This window comes from Pongo pygmaeus, chromosome 3 (genome assembly GCF_028885625.2).
Source record: "Pongo pygmaeus isolate AG05252 chromosome 3, NHGRI_mPonPyg2-v2.0_pri, whole genome shotgun sequence".
Lineage (NCBI taxonomy): Eukaryota > Metazoa > Chordata > Mammalia > Primates > Hominidae > Pongo > Pongo pygmaeus.
Window position 1 is genome coordinate 80,523,253 of NC_072376.2, and position 25,501 is coordinate 80,548,753.

General features: G+C 34.7%; 1 pseudogene; it reads right to left on the reverse strand.

Moving 5' to 3' along the window:
• Nucleotides 1–1,726: 1,726 nt before the first annotated feature.
• On the reverse strand, nucleotides 1,727–24,933 carry LOC134739518 (UDP-glucuronosyltransferase 2A3-like; annotated as a pseudogene).
• Nucleotides 24,934–25,501: the final 568 nt, after the last annotated feature.

A 25,501-nucleotide genomic window follows, 5' to 3' on the forward strand; every position in this document is an offset into this window, starting at 1 on the left:
CCTGGTAAGAAAGTGCTGGTTAAGATACAACATATTACAACTGCAAGGCCAGTTGGATTCTGATTGCAACTGATCTCAAAAGGCAATGCCAGATTGATGAAGGAGAGTCTTATGAGCAACAGCTCTTGAGAGGCAGGGAGTCCCATGTACAGTGAGTGTCCAACCAAAAAAGCCCCAGAGTGTCAGCAGGCTCAACTCCAGAAATGGATTCCCATCTGTCACAGCATGTTAATCAATTGCTGTCTTTAATTACAGAGAAAAGATGAGACTTAAAAGAGATATCATCAGCTTTTCCTAGATTATGATAATATTGTAAAAGTCAAAAAACATATCAGTGTATAAACTTAAGAAACTTTAAAAATGTAGTAAATAATTTTATTTACACTTAATTGTATAAACAAGAAAAATACATATATTTATTTTTATATTCTCATTTTAAAATTGGAATTAATTTATAGATATACCTTATCAACATGCATAAGAATTTCAAAATTTTCAAAAACCCAATTGAGCCAATTTATTTATTTAGTAAATCAAGTCCTTAAATTAAAACTATATATAGACATATCACTAAGATTATATGACAGTAAACAAAATGAAAAGTTTAATATATTTGCTTAATTAGTGTAAAGATTATTAAACTATATTTAGTTTAGTGTAGAGCTTTACATATCAAAATATTTAATATATATTATTATTTGTTAAACAGGTATTCTAATACCTTAAATTTTTACCATGTAAGCAATTATTTGATGAATTTGCAATTCTCAAAGATTGAGACTGAAAAGCTGTATAATGATCTTACTTTCAGAGCAAGCATCTCTTTATTTTTCTACAGTAAATTATACTTTTGATTATAGATATTAGAATTATGAGTATTCATTTTTAAAGAATAGACATTTAAATCTTCTTAAGTGTACTATCAAATAAATTTTATAAGCTCAGTAATTAAAACCATATATTCTTAAAGGTTACGTATCTCAAAATAATCTGTTCACCTTGAATATCTTATAGACATTTTCTCTATGTGAGAAAAAAATAGGTTCTTTCATTATTTGAGGGCAATAATGAGAACTCTCTCTTTATCAGCAAGAAAACACAAAAAAATATTGGTTGAGTGATGGCAGAAATGTAGGCCATGACATCTAGATGAGGTATATGGAAATATAGCAAACTTTTCCAAGTGTAACGCACTATCATCATTATTAGCAATTCATTTTCTGAGATCAGTGATGCTAGGTATGTAGAAGGGCTTATTTAAATTGAAATAGAAAAATCATTATGTTTCTCATAACAAGCCAATCTCATAGAACACTTAACCTGATTTGTGTGGTTTACTGAATTTTGTGTATTTTACATTTTTTACTTCTTTACATCCATGTGTTTGGGCACACACCAGGAATCAGCATATTGCCTGTCACCCTATCATTTAAGGTTACAGAAGTAATGACATCATGAAAACAGTGATATCAGAAATAGGAAAATTTAGATGTATTCATGTCCTTGTGTCACAAAGGAGAGAAGAGAGTAAGGACACCTAGGAAAATACAATGAAAGAATGAGATATACTCACAACTCCATGATCGTGGAATTCTAGGCTACATAGCTAAGATAAGATAACAGAATAGATAATATGAAAATAGGAAGGTAACATGTTTTCACCAAATTCTTTGTGGCTGGAATTAACAGGATTACCACATCAGGTCTTTCCTAAATTTGGAAAGATCTATTCCCTCTTTTCTATCTTTCTAGTTTTATTAATTTTTTTGACAAGAAAATAAACAACATCTTGTGACCAAGAATATAGCAGTTGCCACCCAGGCAAGTAGGAGCCCAATCACATCTATAGAGTAGTGCTGGAACCCGGTGAAGTTGTGGGCAGCTGATCGCAGGTGCTTGGCTCCTTTGTGGCACATGACAAACTCAATCCACAAGACTGCTCAATCCAGAGGATTTACAGGTTGATTATGGTGAATTCTTGATAATCTCATAGCATTATATTTATAACTGGAAGGCAAAAACACACATAGAACTTAGAAAGTTGTAGTTTTGTTTTCATAAAAGACAGGTAGATAAACCGTAGTATATGTTATGCAAGCCAAAAACTTTTTCAGTAAAAGATTGATTCTGGTTGTGACATGAATATTGTTGGTTGCATAATATTAAACAGATATAGTGGGGAGACTGAAAAGGAGTATATTCTTTACAAAATGGGGTAAAATAAAGATGTGAATAAAAGCTTAGTAAGCCGGTTGTTAACTTAAACCTAATATTTCCATGAAGAAAGTTTGACACTCTATGAACTATAATTTCCAGGACTATTCCAATACCAAGGTGATGAATGACTCAATATTGTGGGTAGAAATCCCTTAAAATGTCTACCAGGATGATATTTAACATTTTCTGGCATAATGTATAACATAATCAATGTTAGATCAGTCTGTACAAGCAGTAGTACTTACAAGGAATCGTTAATGACTGTTCTCAAAACCCTGAGTAAACCTTCGCTTGTCATAGTTTTGAGGTTTATTTCTACAGCTGCTCCTTTGGCCTTCATGTGAGCTATGTTATCAAGCTGATCACCAAATATGGGAACTCCCACCATAGGGACTCCATGGTAAATAGCTTCATAGATCCCATTCATTCCACCATGAATGATAAAAGCATTGTTTTGGGGATGACCTAGTATGCAAATTGGGTGAGAAATGGTGAGATATTTTATTCTAAAATTTTAAAATAATTTCAGGACTAAAGATGGGAATTATGAGATAACTCATTGAAGCATACAATATTTTCTTTAAAAGTGAAGCACATGGAGAATGCTACTAAAGATCATTTCTATCTTCAGAAAAAGAGGCATTAATTCCTTCTGCATTTCCTGTCACTCTCACCTTAACAATAGAAAGTGTGAATCTATACAGTTTTAGTCAATCCTTTAATTGTATCTCTTTTAAAAATGTAAGTAAAATATGTTGTGGGAAGTCAGGGACACCAAATGGAGGGACCAGCTGGAGCCGTGGCAGAGGAACATAAATTGTGAAGATTTCAGGGACATTTATCACTTCCCAAATAATACTACTATAATTCCTTATGTCTGTCTTACTTTAATATCTTAATTGTGTTATCTTTGTAAGCTGAGGATGTGTGTCACCTCAGGATCACTGTGATGATTTTGTTAACTCTACAAATTGATTGTAGAACATGTGTGTTTGAACAATATGAAATCAGTCAACCTTGAAAAAGAGCAGAATAACAGTGATTTTTAGGGAACAAGGGAAGACAACAATAAGGTCTGATTGCCTGCAGGGGTCAGGCAGAATAGAGCCATATTTTTCTTCTTGCAGAGAGCCTATAAATGGAGGTGCATGTAGGGAAGATATCACTGAATTCTTTCCCTAGCAAGGAATATTAATAATTAAGACCCTGGAAAAGGAATGCATTCCTGAGGGAAGGTCAATAAACGGCCACTCTGGGAGTGTCTGTCTTATGCGGTTGAGGTAAAAACTGAAATACTCCCTGGTCTCCTGCAGTACCCTCAGGCTTACTAGGACTGGGAAACCCCACCCTGGTAAATTTGAGGTCAGACCTGTTCTCTGCTCTCGAACCCTGTTTTCTGTTGTTTAAAATGTTTATCAAGACAATACATGCATAGCTGAACATAGACCCTTATCAGGAGTTTTTGATTTTGCCCTTTGCCTTGTGATCTTTATTGGCCTCAAAAGCATGTGATCTTTGTTCTCCTTTTTGCCCTTTGAAGCATGTGATGTTGTGACCTACTCCCCGTTCTTGCACCCCTCCCTTTTGAAATCTTCAATAAAAACCTGCTGGTTTTGCAGCTCAGGTGGGCATCACGATCCTACTGATATGTGATGTCACCCTTGGAGGCCCAGCCATAAAATTCCTCTCTTTGTACTCTTTCTCTTTATTTCTCAGCCAGCCAACACTTATGGAAGATAGAAAGAACCTACGTTGAAATATTGGGGGCTGGTTCCCCTGATAAAATAAAGTTCTGTAATTTTAAATCTTTGCTGAATTTGCCTGATGTTTAACTTTCATTCATTTTTTCCTCATCTAGTTCATATTTTTACTTTCTCATAGTCCTACCAAGAAGATCATTCTGGGGTATCCAATCATACAGCCAAGTACTGGTTCCTAATGTGGATGGTTTTTTCCTTTGTATCTCCATAACATCTATGAAAGAAATACCTGTATTTCACAGATTGAACCACAGGATATTAGCATTCTAAGGATGTATATATAGTTATAAATTATAAACTCATTGTACTTTAGGTGATGATTGAGAGAGGGTTATGTACAGATACTGTGTAAACACTGAAAGATGTAGTAGGACTTTTTACAAAGGTATTTTAAAATAATGTGTAACAGTTGCCTCTTATGTATACTATTATTATTTTATTATCAATTAACAATATCTGAGAATGAGAAGATCAGTGAATGATTAAAAAATAATTCAGCACTGGCTAACCAATTTTCATGAAAGAATTAAAAGTTTTATAAGTACTTAATCTCTGTGTCATTTTAACTCACAGAACCATTCTAGTTCTACCATCAAATTTACAGTTCCCCGCAGATAAAATGTGCTTTCAATTTTCTGTGTATTTTGATAATCAGGTGTCTTTTCTTCTCTCTTTCCTTCCTGGCCTCTTTCTTCTTATATTTAATTGTTTTATTGAAGAAGAATGAGCTAGAGAATTACCTATGTTCCATTGTTCAATGATAAATTTTCTTTGGGATTGTATCTTTTTTTACATAATTTTTATATGTGGGACACCTATAAAAATTTCATACATTTGAAAACAAAGGATGGCATAGATGTTTCAAACTACATTCATTTTATATTTAGCTAAAATACATCAAACTTAATGTTATACTAATTAAGAATGTGAAGTCTTGTAATTTTAATTATGAAATTATCTGTTATGTAGTTTGAAACATCTAATCTCTTTATAAGAAAGTCTATATATAAAACATATGGCTTAAAAATGTAATCATTCATTACTAGAAAAGGCACACAACCAAAACAGTATATGAAAAGTTTCAGTGATAAGAGTACATCTCTTTTCATGTCTGTGTCATGTAGACACAAAATCCTAAAAACAAAATAATTTGCTAACATATAAAAATATTTGAGGAGTGACATCAGCAAGATGGTGGAATAGAAGATGTCCAGCATTGATCCCTCTTAAAAGTACAACTAACAACTATTCAAATACTAAAAATACCACTCTGAATGCACCGGAGCTCAGAAGAAAAGAGAAAACTCTTATGGGTTCACGGAAATTAAAAAATCCATGACCAGGAAGAAGAAAGGTCATTGTGTTGCATCACCCCATTCTCCAAACCAAAATAGCACCACTCACAGAAAACTTCCCTGTACCTGCAATTACGCAGGTGGAAGAAAATAATTGCAGGTGGACATTCAATCACCAAAGCAGTGTGTGAATCGTGAGAAGCCTTCTCTATTCCATCCCACAGGAGGTATTAGGAGGGTCAGAAGGGCTGAACCACATGGGTTGAATTGGAAGCAAAAAGCAGAAGCACTAATCACAGCAAGTGGCAAACAGATCTTGGCAGATGCTTTGCGGTCTTATCAAATTCCTCAGAGAATTAACACTGAGGGGGGCTAGCCAGCACTACAGTAGCATAGGAGGCACAATCCAGGGGAAGGCTAGAATCTTTGGTCAGATTTCACAAACATCTCAGATGATCATACAGAGCCTTTCTCTGACTCGGAAACAACTATCAGGACAGTAGGTCAGTAACTAAGTTCCAGTTATTTCTTAAGCTTTACCCGATCCAGAAATTACTACAGGTTTGGGTTTAAGTTCTGCCGCAGCATTATATTTTCATGGTCAGGATAAGTCTTCCCCAGACAGGAAAACAACAGCATGGAAGAGATTTAGCTCTAGTGCACTATTTAGGTTCTGCTATCAACTATAAGCTCTCATCAGAACAGGGAGAATCCTCAGGGCAGTGACTCAGCTCTGATTCTAAGCAGTAAAATTTTAACACCACTGCATAACACCTTAAAACGATGAATCAATTGGCTATCTTTTTAAATATGCTGGCATCAATGTAAACAGCAAGTATTGTTACAAAAAATAAAACAGGGAAATATGATACCTCCAAAAGAAACCAATCAAGTTCAATAATGCCCCAAAAGATTTGAAGATGCTTAAATATCTGACAATAATTTTACAATAAATCTCTTCAAAAAGTTCAGGAATCACACAAACTATAAACAAAAAACTAAAAGAAACTTGGAAAATAATGCAGACACAATATTAGACATTTGAGAAAGAAATCAGAATAATAAAAAAATGAAATCCTCTAAATGCAGGATAAAATTTTTAAACTGAAAAACTCATTAGAAAACTCCAACAGCGTACTTGATCAAACAGGAAAGTATCAGTAAGCTCAAAGAAAGAAAGCATGTAATTTCCCAGTCAGAGGGATAAAAAGAAAAAAGAAACAGTGGCGGCCACAGAAATTATATGACACTATGAAGGGAACTACCTCCACAGAATGCAAGTTTCTAAAGGATATGAGATAGAAAAGAAAGGACTAGAAAAGAAACTCAAGATAATAAACACTCAACATTTTCAAAATTTGGAGAAAGACAATAATATGTGGGAACACTTAGCTTAGACATCACCTGACAAATTCAACCCAGAAAGTAATTCCCAAAGGCACATTATTATCAAATTACTAAAAATCAAAGAACAAAAACAATATGGAAAGCAGGAGAGAAAAACAAAACAAAACAACAACAAAACATAACACATTCAACAGTGTTCCCAAACTGTTTTCAGTGAATTTCTCAAAAAACACAAACAAACAAACAAAAAAAACCTTGTAGGCAAGAAGAGAGTGGGATAATACAGTCAAAATGCTGAAGTAAACAAAAAATTTGAAAAAACTTTAATCCAAGAATACTGTGCTCCTCAAAGCACTTCTTCATATAAGAGGAAGAGGTAAAGACTTTTCAAGACAAACAAAAGCTAACAGAATTCACCAACACCAAACCTGTTTTAGAAGAAATTCAAAGGGTATTTTTCACACTAAAGGAAAAGGACACTAACATGTAACAAATAAAAATATAAAATCACTTGTAAATGTAAATATATATGCAAATTCAGAATACTCCAATGCAATAGTTGATATTTAGTATAAAAACTATAAAAGAAAACTAGTAAAGGTAATAACTACAACAATTGATTAAGAAATGGACAACATAGAAAGATGTAAATTGAGACATGAAGAAATCCAAATGTTGGGGAAATATTGTGAAAATACAGTGTTTAAATGTTTTTTCTTTGGAATTAAAGTTGTCATTTATGTAAAATAAGCTCTTATAACTATAAGGTGTTTCTGTATCCTGTTGGTAACCACAAAGCAGAAACCTATAATAGATACACGAAAAATACCTAAATGGAATCAAAACATACTACTAGAGAAAGTTACTTGATCTCAAAGGAACACAGTTAGAGAATGGAGAAAAGGACAAAGGATCTAAATACAACCAGAGAAAAAATTTAAAAATGGCAGTATATTCTTAAATGTAAATGGATTAAATTCTTCATTTAACACACATAGAAATGGATAGATGGATAAAATAAAAATACCCAACTGTATACTTCCTATAAGAAAATTACTATACTTATAAAAATATGCATAAACTGTAAGTAAAGGAATAGAAAAAGGTATTCCATTCCAGTGGAGACCAAAAATAAAAATTTAAATAAAGCAAGAGTAGCTATTATTATATCATATTGAATAGACTTTAAGTCAAGAATGATTTTAAAAAGACAAAGAAAGCCATCATATAATAATAAAAGAGTTAATATTGCAGCAGAATATAGCAGCTGTAAATATGTGTGTCTCTCATGCCAAGGCAAATATATACCAAATATTAATAGACCTAAAGGGTGACATCAGCTGTAATACAAAAATAGTAGACTACCTACAAACTGTAATTACAGCAATAAACAGATAATTCAGACAGAAAATCAACAAAGAAATATTGGAGTTAAACTGCAATTTAGACAAAATAAATCTAACATGCATTTACAGAAAATGCCATTCAACAACCTCAGAATTACACATCCTTCTCAAAAGCACACAGAACATTTTCTGTCAGATTACAAAAAAAAAACTTACCACATTTAAAAAACTTCAAATCATCTCATATATGTTTTATAGCCACAGTGAAAAAAGACAAAATCAGTAACAGAAGGAACATTATAAACTGTACAACTATGTGGAAATTAAACATGTTCAGGAATGATCAATGAGTACCTGACGACATTTAAACTAAATTTAAACATTTTCTTGAGACAAAACTGGCAGCATAATATAGCAAAACCAATGAGATACAGCAAAATCAGTTCCAAGAGGAAAGTCTACAACAAGGAACACAGACATCAAAAAAGTAGAAAGACTTCAAATAAACAATTTATGATAACATCTCAAGGCATTAGAAAAACAAGAATAAGAAAATTTAAAAATATTAGGAAAACAAGATACTTAATAAAGATTAAAACAGAAATAAAAAAAGAAATAAAATACAATATAGAAAATCAGCAAAATATTGAGTTACTTGTTTGAAGAGATAAAATTGACAAAGCTTTAGCTAGACTAGCTGAAAACAAAATAAAAAAAAAACAGGAAGGACTCAAATAAAATGGGTAAAATGGGAGATTACAAAGAGACAAAGAAAATCAGGCATAGGGGCTCATATCTATAATCCCAGCATTTTTGGAGACAGAGGCTGAAGAATCACTTGAGGCCCAAAATTTCAGACCACCTTGGTAAGAACCCATCTCTACAGAATTTAAAATAAATTAGCCAGGCTTGGTGGTGTACGCCTGTCTCAGCTACTCAGGAATTTGAGGTAGAAGGATTGCTTAAACCCAGGAGTTTGGGCTTCAGTGAGCTATAATATGGTCACTTGACTCCAGCATGTGTGACTTCATCTCTAAAATCTTAAAGATTCTTTAAAAAAAGAAAAAAAACAATTGATACTAGAAATAAAAAGAAAGAGAAGAGGCTACTATGGACAAGTATATGCCAACAAATGGAAAAATCTAGAAAAATAAACAAATTGCTGGACACATACAGTAAAATAGGACTGGGTTATGAAGAAATAAAAACATGGAGAGATAAATAATGAAGAAGAAGAATAAAGCAATAATAAAGTCTCATTAAAAAAGCCAGCGAGCTAATGTCTGCATATGAAATTCAGCAAAATTTAAAGAATAATTAATATCAATTTTTCTCACTCTTCCAAACCATCAAAAAGGCAGAAATACTTCAGTATAATGTTGTGAGGCTAGCATTACCGTGATCCCACACCAGACAAGGAGACTATATATATATATTTATATATGTGTGTGTGTATATATGCAAGCCATATCTATGTATAGGCCTATATTGGCATATATATACACACATATATGTATGTGTATATGTATATGTGTATATATGTATGCATATACATACACACATGTACATACGTATGTATACACGCACACATATGTACATACGTATGTATACACGCACACATATGTACATACGTATGTATACACGCACACATATGTACATACGTATGTATACACGCACACATATGTACATACGTATGTATACACGCACACATATGTACATACGTATGTATACACGCACACATATGTACATGCGTATGTATACACGCACACATATGTACATGCGTATGTATACACGCACACATATGTACATGCGTATGTATACACGCACACATATGTACATGCGTATATGTATATACGCACACATATATGCGTATATGCATATATGCACACATATATGCACATATGCACACATATGTATATATGCACATATGCACACATATGTATATATGCACATATGCACACATATGTATATATGCACATATGCACACATATGTATATATGCACATATGCACACATATGTATATATGCGCACATATGTATACATATGTATATATGCGCACATATGTATACATATGTATACATATACATCAGGATAAAAATTCTCAAAATATTAAGTATGTAACAAACACATATATAGAACGATGAAGCCGATACATGATAAACACTTAGCTACCATCATAATGAGCAGGGAAAATTAGAAAGGTTTTTTTTTCATAAGATCTGGAACAAGACAAAGATGCACACTTTCACCACTCCTATCTAACCTAATACTGGAACGTCTAGCCAGAGTAACTAACCAAGAGAAAGCAATGAAGGGTATACAAATTGGAAAGGAAGAAATCAAATAGTTCCTCTTTGCAGATGACATGACCTTATATAGAGAGAAACCTAAAGGCTTCATGAAAACAATACTTATGATTGTTAAACAAATTCAGTAAACTTTTAGAATACAAAATCATCATAAAAAAGTTGGTATTGTTCTGTATTCAAATAGCTAACTATCTAAAAAAATTAGGAAAACAATTTAATTAAATATAGCTACAGAAAATAAAAACCCCAAGAATATGTTTAATCAAGGGGGTATAAAATATCTACAAGGAAAATTATAAAACAATGATGAAAGAAATTTAAGAAGACACAAATACTTAGAAAGATATGTCATGTTCATGAACGGGAGGAATTTGTACTATTAAAGTGTACGTAGTAGCAAAGGAAACTGCAGATTCTTACCAGTCTCTATCAGAATACCATAACATTCTAAACAGAAATAGGAAAAAAAAAATTAATTTGTACATAATTGCAAAAGACCAAGGCCAAAGCAACCTTGACCTAAAAGAACAAAACTGGAGGCATCGCACTACCTGACTTCAAAATATATCACATAGAGGACTTCCATTTCAAGATGGCTGAATAGGAGCGGCTCAGGTCTGCAGCTCACACCATGATTGACAGAGAAAATGGGTGATTTCTGCATTTCCAACTGAGGTACCTGGTTCATCTCATTGGGACTAGTTGGACAGTAGATGCAGCCCAAGGAAGATGAGCTGAAGCAGAGCACTGTGTCATCTCATCCGGGAAGTGCAAGTGGTCGGGGGATTTCCCTTTCCTAGCCAAGGGAAGCCATGACAGACTGTACCTGGAAAAACGGGACACTGCCACACAACTATTGCACTCCTCCCACCGTCTTAGCAACCAGCAGACCAGGAAATTCTCTCCCGTGCCTGGCTTGGCAGGTCCCACCACAACGGAGCCTTGCTCACTGATAGTGCAACAGTCTGAGATGGACCTGTAAGACTGCAGCCTGGCGGGGAGGGGGCATCTGCCATTGTTGAGGCTTGAGTAGGTAAACAAAGCGGTTGGGAACCTTGAACTGGGTGAAGTCCACTGCAACTCAGCAAGGCCTACTGCCTCTATAGACTCTACCTCTCTGGGCAGGGCATAACTGAACAAAAGGCAGCAGAAACTTCTGCAGACTTAAATGTCCCTGCCTGACAGCTCTGAAGAGAGCAGTGGTTCTCCCAGCAAGGCATTTGAGCTCTGAGAACAGACAAGCTGCCTCCTCAAGTGGGTCCCTGATCCTCATGTAGCCTACCTGGGAGACACCTCCCAGTAGCGGCCGACAGACACCTCATACAGGTGGGTGCCCCTCTGGGACAAAACTTCCAGAGGAAGGATCAGGCAGCAATATTTGCAGATCTGCAATATTTGCTGTTCTGCAGCCTCTGCTGGTGATACCAGACAAACAGGGTCTGGAGTGGACCTCCAGCAAACTCCAACAGACCTGCAGCTGAGGGCCTGTCTGCTAGAAGGAAAACTAACAAACAGAAAGGAATAGCATCAACATCAACAGAAAGGACATCCACACCAAAACCCCATCTGTAGGTCACCAACATCAAAGATCAAAGGTAGACAAAACCACAAAGATGGGGAGAAACCAGAGCAGAAAAGGTGAAAGTTCTAAAAATCAGAGTGCATATTCTTTTCCAAAGGATTGCAGCTCCTCATCGGCAATGGAATAAAGCTGGATGGAGAATAACTTTGATGAGTTGACAGAAGTAGGCTTCAAAAGGGCTGCAATAGCAAATTCCTCCGAGCTAAAGGAGCATGTTCTAACCCATCAGAAGGAAACTAATCACCTTGAGAAAAGGTTAGATGAATGGCTAACTCGAATAAACAGTGTAGAGAAGACCTTAAATTACCTGATGGAGCTGAAAACTGTGGTACAAGAACTTTGTGATGCATGCACAAGCTTCAATAGCTGATTCAATCAAATGGAGAAAGGATATCAGTGATTGAAGATCAAATTAATGAAATAAAGCAAGAAGACAAATTTAGCAACAAAAAGAGTAAAAAAAAGCAAACAAATCCTCCAAGAAATATGGGACTATGTAAAAAGACCAGATCTACATTGGATTGGTGTACCTGAAAGTGACAGGGAGAATGGAACCAAGTTGTAAAATACTCTTCAGGATATTATCCAGAAGAACTTCTCCAACCTAGCAAGGCAGACCAACATTAAAATTCAGGTAATACAGAGAACACCACGAAGAGACTCCTCAAGAAGAGCAATGCCAAGACACATAATTATCAGATTCACCAAGGTTGAAATGAAGGAAAAAATGCTAAGAGCAGCCAGAGATAAAGGTCAGATTACCCACAAAGTGAAGCCCATCAGACTAACAGTGGATCTCTTGGCAGAAACCCTACAAGCCTGAAGAGAGTGGGGGCCAATATCCAACATTCTTAAATAAAAGAATTTTCAACCCAGAATCTCATATCCAGCCAAACTAAGCTTCATAAATGAAGGATAAATAAAATCTGAGAGATTTTGTCACTACCAGGCCTGCCTTACAAGAGCTCACAAAGGAAGCACTAAACATGGAAAGGAACAACCAGTACCAGCCACTGCAAAAACATGCTAAATTGTAAAGACCGCCAATGCTACAAAGAAACTGCATCAATTAATGGGCAAAATAACCAGCTAACATCGTAATTACAGGATCAAATTCACACATAAAAATATTAACCTTAAATGTAAATGGGATAAATACCCTAATTAAGAGGCACAGACTGGCAAATTGGATGAAGAGTCAAAAACCATCATTGTATTGTACTCAGGAGATCCATCTCACATGCAGAGACACACATAAGCTCAAAATAAAGGGATAAAGGAAGATCTACCAAGCAAATGGAAAGCAAAAACAAGCAAGGGTTGCAATCCTGGTCTCTGATGAAACAGGCTTTAAACCAACAAAGATCAAAAAAGAGACAAAGAAGGCCATTACATAATGGTAAAGGGATCAATTCAATAAGAAGAGCTAACTATCCTAAATATATATGCACCCAATACAGGACCACCCAGATTCATAAAGCAAGTCCTTAGAGACCTACAAAGAGACATAGAGTGCCACACAATAATAATGGGAGACTTTAACACCCCATTGTCAGTATTAGACAGATCAATGAGACAGAAGGTTAACAAGGATATCCAGGACTTGAACTGAGCTCTACACCAAGCAGACCTAATAGACATTTACTAAATTCTCCACCCCAAATAAACAGAATATACATTCTTCTCAGCACCACATCACACTCATTCTAAAATTGACCACATAATTGGAAGTAAAGCACTCCTCAGCAAATGTAAAAGAACAGAAATTATAACAAACTGTCCCTCAGACCACAGTGCAATCAAATTAGAACTCAGGATTAACTAACTCACTCAAAACCACACAACTACATGGAAACTGAATAACCTGCACCTGAATGACTACTGGATGAATAATGAAATGAAGGCAGAAATAAAGATGTTCTTTGAAACCAATGAGAACAAAGATATAGTGTACCAGAATCTCTGGGGCACATTTAAATCAGTGTGTAGAAGGACATTTATAGCACTAAATGCCCACAAGAGAAAGCAGGAAAGATCTCAAATCAGCACCCTAACATTACAATTAGAAGCAGCAGAGAAGCAAGAGCAAACAAATTCAAAAGCTGGGAGAAGAGAAGAAATAACTAAGATCAGAGCAGAATTGAAGGCAATAGAGACACAAAAATCTTTCAACAAATCAATGAGTCTAGGAGTTGGTTTTTTGAAAAGGTCAACAAAATAGACCTCTAGCAAGACTAATAAAGAAGAAAATAGTGAAAAATCAAATAGACACAATAAAAATGATAAAGGGGATATCACCACTGATCCCACAGAAATAAAAACTAGCATCAGAGAATAGTTTAAACACCTCTATGCAAATAAACTAGAGAATCTAGGAGAAATGGATAAATTCCTGGACACCTACAGCCTTCCAAGCCTAAACCAGAAAAAAGTTGAATCTCTGAATAGAACAATAACAGCCTCAGAAATTGAGGCAATAATTAATAGCCTACCAACCAAAAAAAAAAGTCCAGGAACAGATGGATTTACAGCTGAATTCTAAATTCTACCAGAGGTACAAACAGGAACTCGTACCATTCCTTTGAAAACTATTCCAATCAATAGAAAAAGAGAGAATCCCCCCTAATTTTATGAGGTCAGTATCATCCTGATACCAAAGGCTGGCAGAGACACAACAAGAAAGAGAATTTTAGACCAGTATCTCTGATAAACATCCCTGTGAAAATCCTCAATACAATACTGGCAAACCGTATCCAGCAGCACATCAAAAACCTTATCCACCATGATCAAGTTGGCTTCCTCCCTGGAATGCAAGTCTGGTTCAGCATACAAAAGTCAATAAACATAATCCATCACATAAACAAAACCAATGACAAAAACCACATGATTATATCAATAGATGCAGAAAAGGCCTTTGACAAAATTCAACACCCTTTCATGCTATTAAGTCTCAATAAACTATGTATTGATGGAACGTATCTCAAAATAATAAGAGCTATTTATGACAAATTCATAGCCAATATCATACTGAGTGGGCAAAAACTGGAAGCATTCCCTTCGAAAACCGGCATAAGACAAGGATGCCCTCTCTCACCAGTCCTATTCAACACAATGTGGAAGTTCTGACCAGAGCAATCAGGCAAGAGAAAGAAATAAAGGGTATTCAATTAGGAAAAGAGGAAGTCAAATTATCCCTGTTTGCAGATGACATGATTGTATATTTAGAAAACCCCTTCATTTCAGCCCAAAATCTCCTTAAGCTGATAAGCAACTTCAGCAAAGTCTCAGGATACAAAATCAATGTGCAAAAATCACAAGCATTCCTATACAACAAGAACAGACAGAGAGCCAAACCATTCACAATTGCTACAAACAGAAGAAAATACCTAGGAATCCAACTTAAAAGGGATGTGAAGGACCACTTCAAGGAGAACTACAAACCACTGCTCAACAAAATAAAAGAGGATACAAACAAATGGAAGAACATTTCATGCTCATGGAGAGAAAGAATCAATATCATGAAAATGGCCATACTGCCCAAGGTAATTTATAGATTCAACGCCATGCCCATAAATCTACCAATGACTTTCTTCACAGAATTGGAAAAAAAAACTACTTTAAAGTTCATGCAGAACCAAAAAAGAGCCCATATTCCCAAGACAATCCTAAGCAAAAAACAAAGCTGGAGAGATCATGCTACCTGACTTCAAACTATACTAATAGGCTACAGTAACCAAAACAGCATAGTACTCATACCAAAACAGATATATAGACCAACGGAACAGAACACAGGCCTCAGAAATAACACCACACACCTATAACCATGTGATCTTTGACAAACTTGACAAAAACAAGAAATGGAGAAAGGATTCCCTATTTAATAAGTGGTTCTGGGAAAACGTGCTAGCCATATGTAGAAAGCTGAAAATGCATCCCTTCCTTGCGCCTTACAAAAGTTAACTCAAGATGAATTAAAGACTTAAATGTTAGAGCTAAAACTGTAAAAACCCTAGAAGAAAACCTAGGCAATACCATTCAGGACATAAGCATGGGCAAGGGCTTCATGATTAAAACACCAAAAGCAATGGCAACAAAAGCCAAAATAGACAAATGAGATCTAATTAAACTAAAGAGCTTCTGCAAGGCAAAAGAAACTACCATCAGAGGGAATAGGCAACCTACAAAATGGGAGAAAATTTTTGCAATCTACCTGTCTGACAAAGGGCTAATATCTAGAATCTACAAATAACTTAAACAAATTTACAAAAAAGAAAAATCAAAAAGTAGGCAAAGGATATGAACAGACACTTCTCAATAGAAGACATTTATGCAGCCAGCAGACAAATGAAAAATGCTCATTATCACTGGTCATCAGAGAAATACAAACCAAAACTACAATGAGATACCATCTCATGCCAGTTAGAATGTCAATCTTTAAAAAGTCAGAAAGCAACAGATGCTTGAGAGGATGTGGAGAAATAGGAATGCTTTTACACAGTTTGTGGGAGTGTAAATTAGTTCAACTGTTGTGGAAGACAGCGTGGCATTTCCTCAAGGATCTAGAACTAGAAATACCATTTGACCCAGTGATCCCATTACTGGGTATATACCCAAAGGATTATAAATCATGCTACTATAAAGACACATGCACACATATGTTTATTGTGGCACAATTCACAATAGCAAAGACTTGGAACCAACCCAAATGTCCATCAATGATAGACTGGATAAAGAAAATGTGGCACATATACACCATGGAATACTCTGCAGCCATAAATAAGGATGAGTTCATGTCTTTTGCAGGGACATGGATGAAGCTGAAAACCATCATTCTCAACAAACTATCATAAGGACAGAAAACCAAATGCTGCATGTTCTCATTCTTAGGGAGGAATTGAACAATGAGAACACATGGACACAGGGCAGGGAACATCACACACCTGGGCATGTTGGTGGCTGGGGGAGGGAGAGCATTAGGAAAAATATCTAATGTAAATGACGAGTTGATGGGTGCAACAAACAAATATGTGCAACAAACAAATATGGCACATGTATACGTATGTAACAAACCTGCACATTGTGCACAGGTACCCTAGAACTTAAAGTATTTTATATATATATATATATATATATATATATATATATAGTATCATAGATATCATCTATATATATATACATGTATCATAGATATCATCTATACATATATATAGATACTGTCAATATATATAGGTATATATATACACACACACACACATATATACCTATATATATATATACCTATATATATATAGGTATATGTATATATATATATGTATCATAGATATCATCACCAAAACAGTATGGCAGTGGCATACATATATATATATATATATATATATATGTGTATCATAGATATCATCACCAAAACAGTATGGCAGTGGCATGAAAACAGATACATAGACCAATGCCATATAGAATAGAGATCCACAAAATAAATTCATGCATTTACAGCTGCCATACTATGGATGTTTGAGCCTTCCACACTTCATGTTGAAATTTGATCCCCAATATTGGAGGTAGAACCTAACAGATTGTGCTTGTGTCATGGAAGCAGATCCCTCATGAATAGATTAGTCCCCTGCCTGGGAGGAGAATTTTTACTCTATTACTTCCCAGAAGAGCTAGTTCTTTAGCAAAACCTGGCACTCCCCCACATCCCCTCACTGTGGTTTCCTCTCTTGTCATGTGACCTTTGCATATACCAGCATTTAAAATATAAGCTGAACTTTCCCATAGCAGAAGCAGGTCTTAGTCAACACTGACACCGTTTAAAATATAGTATAAATCTTATTTTCACTCCAAAAGAAACCTTCAGGCTGCAAAATCATTTCTATGAGGTCTAATTTGTCCTGGTGACTATCAATATTTAGATTTCTGTCCACAGAGACTGAAACCTTGTTTTTCTCAAGTGACTTTTATAAAACTTCACCTAAAATTTTCACGAGCTCTAAGTGGATAGTCACAACATAGAATTCATCATATAAATCACAAACAAGATTACTCCTAAGTATATTTGAGTAAAAGCCATCACTATCATTAAATACTTAAACATTCCATTTATAGAAATTATTCTTTATTTTTTGTCTTCCTTCATCACTTATTTTCTCTCACTCACCAACTGCTGTGGAATGTATCCAAATGTCTCATGAAAATATGCTTATTTCTGTACTATCATGACAAATACCCTTGTTAATAAGCTCAATTTGATTGTGAGAAAGGCTAGAGCATTCTTTTCAGTGATCTTCATGGCTCCAATTCCCTATTAATTCAACTTATTATCCAAACTATTGTAACGCTAGTATTTTAAAATCTACTCTAATCATGTCATTCTTCTGCCTACTTTCTCAATATAATGTCAAAAATACATATATCACCTATAAAAGCCCCTATGACATGGAAAATAAATACAGAGTTGCACATCATCTTTCTTTAACTAAGGCTGTGATCTTTCCAGGGAAAACAGAAGTAATGTCGTAAAGTACAAAATATTCCTAATACAGTAGTCTTACCTTAGGCAAAGGTTTGGCAGGCTTAGAGTGCAATCCTCCAACAAACTCAAAGTTAGGTTGATATGGTTGAGGAAATTCCAAATGCCAATATATTTGTATTAGCCATATCTCAGCTTTTCCCACAGTCTCACATAATGTAGTGGGCCTTCCTAAATAAAAGAAACAACAGAATTAATCAGCATACAATTTAAATAAAAAATTGTACCACTAATTTTTCAACAAAGTATTAAGAAAAAATTAAGTTTAGGTCCTCTAGAACAACATGGCTTTTAGATGTCAGATGGAAGGGGTATTTAATGAAATAATAAAGAAGAAAAGAAAAAAAAGGAAGAAAGGGAAAAAGAAGAAAGGACAGAGAAAGAAAGGAGGAGAAGGAAGGAAGGAAGAGGGAGGGAGGGACGGAGGGATGGAGGGAGGGAAAGAAGGAAGGAAGGAAAGAAAGAAGGAAGGAAAAAGAAGGAAGGAAGGAAGGACAGACAGTTATATTTAAGTGTATTTTCACAACTTAAAAAAAGACACAACTCCAAAATACAAATAAATTAATTACTCATTGTTTTCCTTTCCAAGTGAATTGCAGATGATAGATGAGTCCCACAATATCTTTACCAAATAACATCTCTGTGTTTTCCAATCTATAGTCAGGGGTATATCTTTCCATGATCCCACCAGGATCAGTTCTCTTTAACTTGGTGTATTGCATATCATTAATTTAATTAATAGGCTACTGTTTTATTAGTAGGAATTCCTTGACTGATTTTCACCATGGCAATCCTCTTTTTGGGTTGTGAAGCACCCATGTACATGCTATGATGGTCATACACTTTAGTGTTCCTCTCAAATGATGTGTTTTAAAGGAAAACACATTTTCAAGTTTTAATTTTAGGTTTTTAATCAGAAGAATGGCTAATTGCAAATAACTAAGTAATTCATATCTCTTTACAAAAACATATTTTGCAACTGATAAAAAGATAAAACCCCATAAGAGAATTTGCTTCTCTTTAAAATTCTAATCAAAGTTGGTGGTGTTGTATACTGTAGTGTGGAGAGCCTTTTTTTAAGGTCATTACATTTCAATGTTTGAAGTTATTTCCTAGGTCATAAATCCAAATGCCTTTAGTTTGATAGTGAATCAATTTTACTGAAGATATTCAGTTTGAAATCATCAGAAATTAGAATAGAGCTATCTCTCAGCTTCCAAACAAATGCATTTATGTCCTCTACTTTTATTGTTTTCTGTGCCTCACATGCTGCCTGCATTAGCAACCTCTAGGTGATTTTAATTAATATAATATTAGGTCTCATTTAAGAAAGACTTAGTTTGAAACAATTGGAATCATTTGATATTTAAAGGATTAATTCACAGTAATGTGTATAAAGATGGTCAAAGGAAAAAAAATAAATTTGCTTTTTATACTAAAGTAGATAAATAATTTCACATCTTATTTGAAGTGCCATACTCACATATCTTGGAAATATTGTAGGTCAATGTGCAGTTCATCTCAATAAAAGGATTATGCCAATAAAATGATTCACACAAATTTGGGTCTCAGGGCATATAAAAGTTATGTTCACCATATCTCATAGTCTATTAGGTGTGCAACATCCTCCCGTTTAAAAAGCAATGCACATACATTAGTTAAAAGTATGGCTACAAAGTGCTAATAATCAACAGAGTCTTCAGTAAGTGAATTTTTTTTTTCTGGGGTAGAGTCTTTCCTCACTGTTGATTACTGTTGATTGATCAGGGTGGCCAGACAATTTTTAAAATTAGACAACAATTAAGGTTGTTGCATGAATTGACTCATCTTTTCATGAAAGATCTCTCTGTAGCATATGGTGATGTTTCATAGCAGTTTATTGATAGTAGCATTTCTTTCAAAATTTGAGTCAGTTCTCTCAAACCCTGATGCTGTCTTACCAACTAAGTTTATGTAATATTCTAAGCCATTTGTAGCCATTTCTACAATGTTTATAGCATTTTCACTGGAAGAAGTTTCCATATCAAGAAACCAATTTCTTTGTTCATCTATAAAAAGCAACTGTTTAAAAAGCACCTCCTCACCTGTTTTAGTTTTGTCATGATATTACAGCAATTTAGACAAACCTTCAGGCCCACTTGTAATTCTATTTCTTTTTCCATGACCTCCCCATCCACAGTTAATTCCTCAAATGATGTCTTGAATCCCTCAGAATTATCCAGGAGAGTTGGAATCAACTTTTTCCAAACTCTTGTTAATGTTAATATATTGACTTCCTCTCTTGAATCATAAATGTTCTTAACGGACTCTAGAATGAAAAATCCTTTTGAGAAGATTTTCAACATAACTTCCCCATCAGTAAGAGCTATCTATAGCCTTACAAAATATATTTCTTACATAAGCCTTGAAAGTCAAGATTATATGATGCATGGAATGTAAATGGATGTAATGATAGCAAGCACGCAAACAACATTAATATCTGTGCATCCTAATCAGAGCCCTTTGGTGACCATGTGAATTGCCAATGAGCAGCAATATTTTGAAAGGAATTCTCTTTTTTGAGCAGTAGATCTCAACAGCGTGCTTAAAATATTCAATAAGCCACGTCGTACACAGAAGTGATATCATCCAGGCTTTGTTGTTCCATTGATAGAACACAGGTAAAGTAGATTTAATGTAATTATTAAAAGTCCTTATACTTATTACAATTGTAAATGATCATTGGCTGTAACTTTGTCATCAGCTGCATTAGCCACTGCAAGAGATTCAGCCTGTTCTTTGCAGCTTTGAAGCCAAGCATTGACTTCTCCTCTCTAGCTATGTAAGTTTTAAATGGCATCTTCTTCCAACAGAAGGCTGTTTGGTCCACATTGAAAACTTTTGGTTACTGTAACCACCTTTACTGAGTATATTAGCTAGGTCTTCTGCATAACTTTCTACTGCTTCACATAGAACTTTTACATCATGTAGGCAGTTTATTTCTGTCAGCCTCATTAGCTAACCTCTGTTAGCTTCAGTCTTTTTTCTCACCTTCCTCTCCTCTCCGAGGCTTCATGAAATTGAATAGTCAGGGCCTTGCTATGTATTAGTTTTTAGATAAAGCCAAAACTTAAGGCCATATTGTGGCTGGTTTCTTTCTTTCTTTCTTTCTTTCTTTCTTTCTTTCTTTCTTTCTTTCTTTCTTTCTTTCTTTCTTTCTTCCTTTCGTTCTTTTTTTTTTTTTGTAGAGGTTTTGTTCTATCACCTGTGTTGGAGTGCAGTGGAGCAATCATAGCTCACTGCAGCCTTGGACTTCAAACTTCTGGGCTCAAGCCATTCTCCCACCTGAGCTTCCCAAGTCACTGGGATTACAGACATGAATCACCACAGCCCACTAGCTAAATTGATTTTCTCTCCAGACAACTAAAATTTTCTCCATATCAGCACTGATAATGTTTATTTGTTCTTATCATTTGTATGTACATTGGAGTAGCACTTTTAGTTTCCTCCAAAAATGTTTCTTTTGCATTCACAACTTGTTTAACTGTTTGGTGCAATGGTGTAGTTTTTGGCTTGTCCCAGTCTTTTTTGTTGCTATAAAGGAATAACTGAGGCTGTCTAATTTGTAAAAGAAAAAGGTTTTTATTTGGCTCACAATTCCTCAGGGTATACAAGAAGCATGGCACCAACATCTAGGTCTGGTGAAGACCTCTGGTTTCCTCCACTCATTGCAGATGATGGGAGCCAGCAAGTGCAGGGATCAGATAATGAGAGATTAAGCAAGAGAAAGAGGGTGGATGTTCCTGGCTCCCTTTAATAATTATCTCTCCTGGGACCTAGTAGAGTGAGAACTCACTCACCCTTTTCCCCAGGGAGAGCATTAATGTACTCATAAGGAATCTACCCTCATGACCCTAACACCTCCCATCAAGCCCCACCTCCAATATTGGTGATCAAATTTCAACAAAGGATTTTGTAGGGACAAGTAAATCATATCTAAACTATAGTAGTTGTTAAACTTATTCTTTTCTACATTTTGATTTTAATACAGAGACCTACTACTCTGCTTTTCACTGAAACATGTAGAGTTCATTGTATGTTATATCACTGTGTCTCAAGGAATAGGGAGGCCTGAGAAGAAGTAGGATGGGGAAATGAATCAGTGGAGCAATTAGTACATGCACAACATTTATAATTAAGTTTTCTGTCTTATATGGGAACAGATCAAGGTGCCCCCAAGCTAGTAAATGTATAACCATCAAAGAACACTGATCCCAGATCACCATAACAGATATAATAATGAAAAATTTGAAAAAGCACGATAAATGCCAATATGTGATATAGAGTCAAAAAGTATGCACTTGCTGTTGGAAATACTATGCCAAATTGATTTGCTTGATTCAGGGTTTCCAAAAACCTTTAATTTGTAAATTGCAATTTTTATGAAGCACAAGAAAGCAAAGTATAATAAAATGAAATATACCTGTGCATAAGAACTTATGGAAATAAAGCCATGAATTGAAATTGACTGATATCTCTTTTCCTATAGTTGTTTTAATATGCACTCTTGATTTAGACTCACAATAGATAATTCTATAAAATATATAATAATAATTTAGTAAGTTGGAGCTACAGAATATATCTCATTATTAAATGGGTTTCTTATTTCAAGCTGCTCAATGATCAAGTGAAAATGATTTTTAAAAAATTGTTGGAGACTTTCTGAATGCATGGCCAGAATGTAATTTTGTTTATAGGAAAATGCTCCTTCACCCCTTTATTCACCTTTGATAACACTTTTGTTTTATTTTAAATTTCAATCTTATCAGGGGGCTTTAAATACAGTCCTATTTTACCAAAGTTTGGCAGTGACCTCTATATAGCTGTGCCCTTTCAATTCATATCTGAATATAGACTTGAGGCCAAGATCTTTGTATTATTTACTGACACCCATAAAGCCTGGTAGGCTACCTGCAGCTAGGCACAGCTTACTGAATACAAAATTATTTAAAGCAAATCAATACATGTAAATTCAAATCATGTCTAAGGCTAAGGACATTTGAAGTGGGATCCTTTGAATATCAGTTCTGTGAAACAGTCTATGTGTCAAAATTCAGTGGAATACATTAAACAATATTCTAGTGTTTATTATGGTTGTTCCCTTGTTCATGTTTCTACATATTTCTCAAACATATTTGGATTAAAAACATGTCTTGCATTGACCAGCTAAGATCACAACTGTGTATGAAAATTGCAAAGCAAAACAACATTTTATCAGTAAAGCAAAGAAATAAAAATGAGTCAAATGGGTGTATATCAGTAAAGTAAAAATTCTACTATCTTATGCCCCACAAGACCATAAGTCTTTTAACTTTTTATAATATTTTTCAAGTTTATGTGAAATAATCAACTAAGAAATTAAAGAATTCTAGAAAATGTTTCAATTTAACCACTCTTGAAAAAATAATTCAAAGAGGACTTTCTGAAGATTTTTTACAAATTTTTGATGAGAGAGAAAAGAATGATTAGCATCTTATTTCAATAGAAATGGTATAACATTCAGAGTAAAAATCAATGATTCTCAAAAATATGTGATGTAGATTTGGGCTATTTGGAGGAAATACAAAATATAATCTCTTTGTTAATGATGATCATTATTAAGTTTATTACTGGTATTAATAAAGTAGATTATCTTACGCTTAGAACAAATATACTTTCTTCATGAAAAACAGCTACAACATTTTCTAAAATAGAAAGCATTGACCTGCATATTGTGTCATAGACAATGTATGGAAATTTTAAAAAATATTACTTTTGATAATTAAACTAAAACTAAAACAAGAGTCTCTTACCTAATGCTTTACTATAAAACTCTTCCCATAATGATAGTCATAATCCTGAATCCAGAAGTTGAAGAAAACTGAAGGCAATCAATTTTTTTACTCTTTCCAGAAAGGTCATTCTGTCTGTTAGTCCTGTCATAGGCACAGGTACATAGGAAAGTGGGGCTGGAGGTTTCCCACAGCTTTATTCCATATTGCCTCCTAGAGAAATTCTAAGTGTGAGCACAAAAGGGACTGCAAGTAACTCAGCCATCAGGTATCCACAGGGAATCACAGGGTCTATAAGCCTTACATCATAGTTGGTTTCCTGTAGCTTCTTCATAAGTGTCTGACTGTAGGTAAAGCTCTCACACATCATTTTTAAAGTTCCTCATATTTCAACAACAAAAAAATCATTTAATTTTATAATTGATTGCCAGGTTGGTAAGCCTGGCAAGACATTCAGAGCTAGGTCAACAAATATTTCATATTCTTCTGTTTTGTCCTGTGGAATATGGACCACCTTAAATTTTAGCACAGAAGGCTTCCTGTAGTCAATTAACAAAGACTTTGAGTGAGTCAATACTGTTACCTCATGGCCCCTCACTATGAGCTCTTCTAGAATGACCTTGACATGAAGCCAATGGCTCATGTCACACAGGGCCATACCAGGACCTTCCCACAGAATCCACAGCCAACACAGAAGAGCTGCAGGAACAGAAATACTGAAGCTGACTTCTCAGACCTCATGACGGCAATTCCCTCACACACTGATCTGCAAAGGTTTTTTTCTTACTAAACACAGAGTTGAAATAACAATGTAAGCACAGAAGTTAAAAATTAATACTATAAGAGTAAAGTTCACTGGTTGGTTGCCAGTTTAACATTTATTGAAAGTATCAAAAAGAAATGCAATGTATCAGGGAAAAGTTGTTCCAACCCTCTAGAACTTAGAAATAAAATACATAAAGGTACTCTTATTATCTGGATTCATGATAAAGAAAAATTTTTTTAAGTCTTTAGATTTAATAATTCATGTGCAGATACATGCACACAACCACAATTACATTCATTCCACACTAAGTCCAAGGTGTCACATGGTTTAGGATAGCACATGTTTCACATCCCTTGCTCATGAGGACAATACAAAGATTTACTGAGAATACACTTGGACAATTTGAGTAACTATTTTGATTAATTTTATATAATAAGTACACAGTGTTCAGTATTTCAGATGGGAAAAATGCACTATTGCTTTAATACAAAATAATTAATAAAAGCTTTAGTAAGGCATTTGACTTAGGAAGTGAGATGAAAA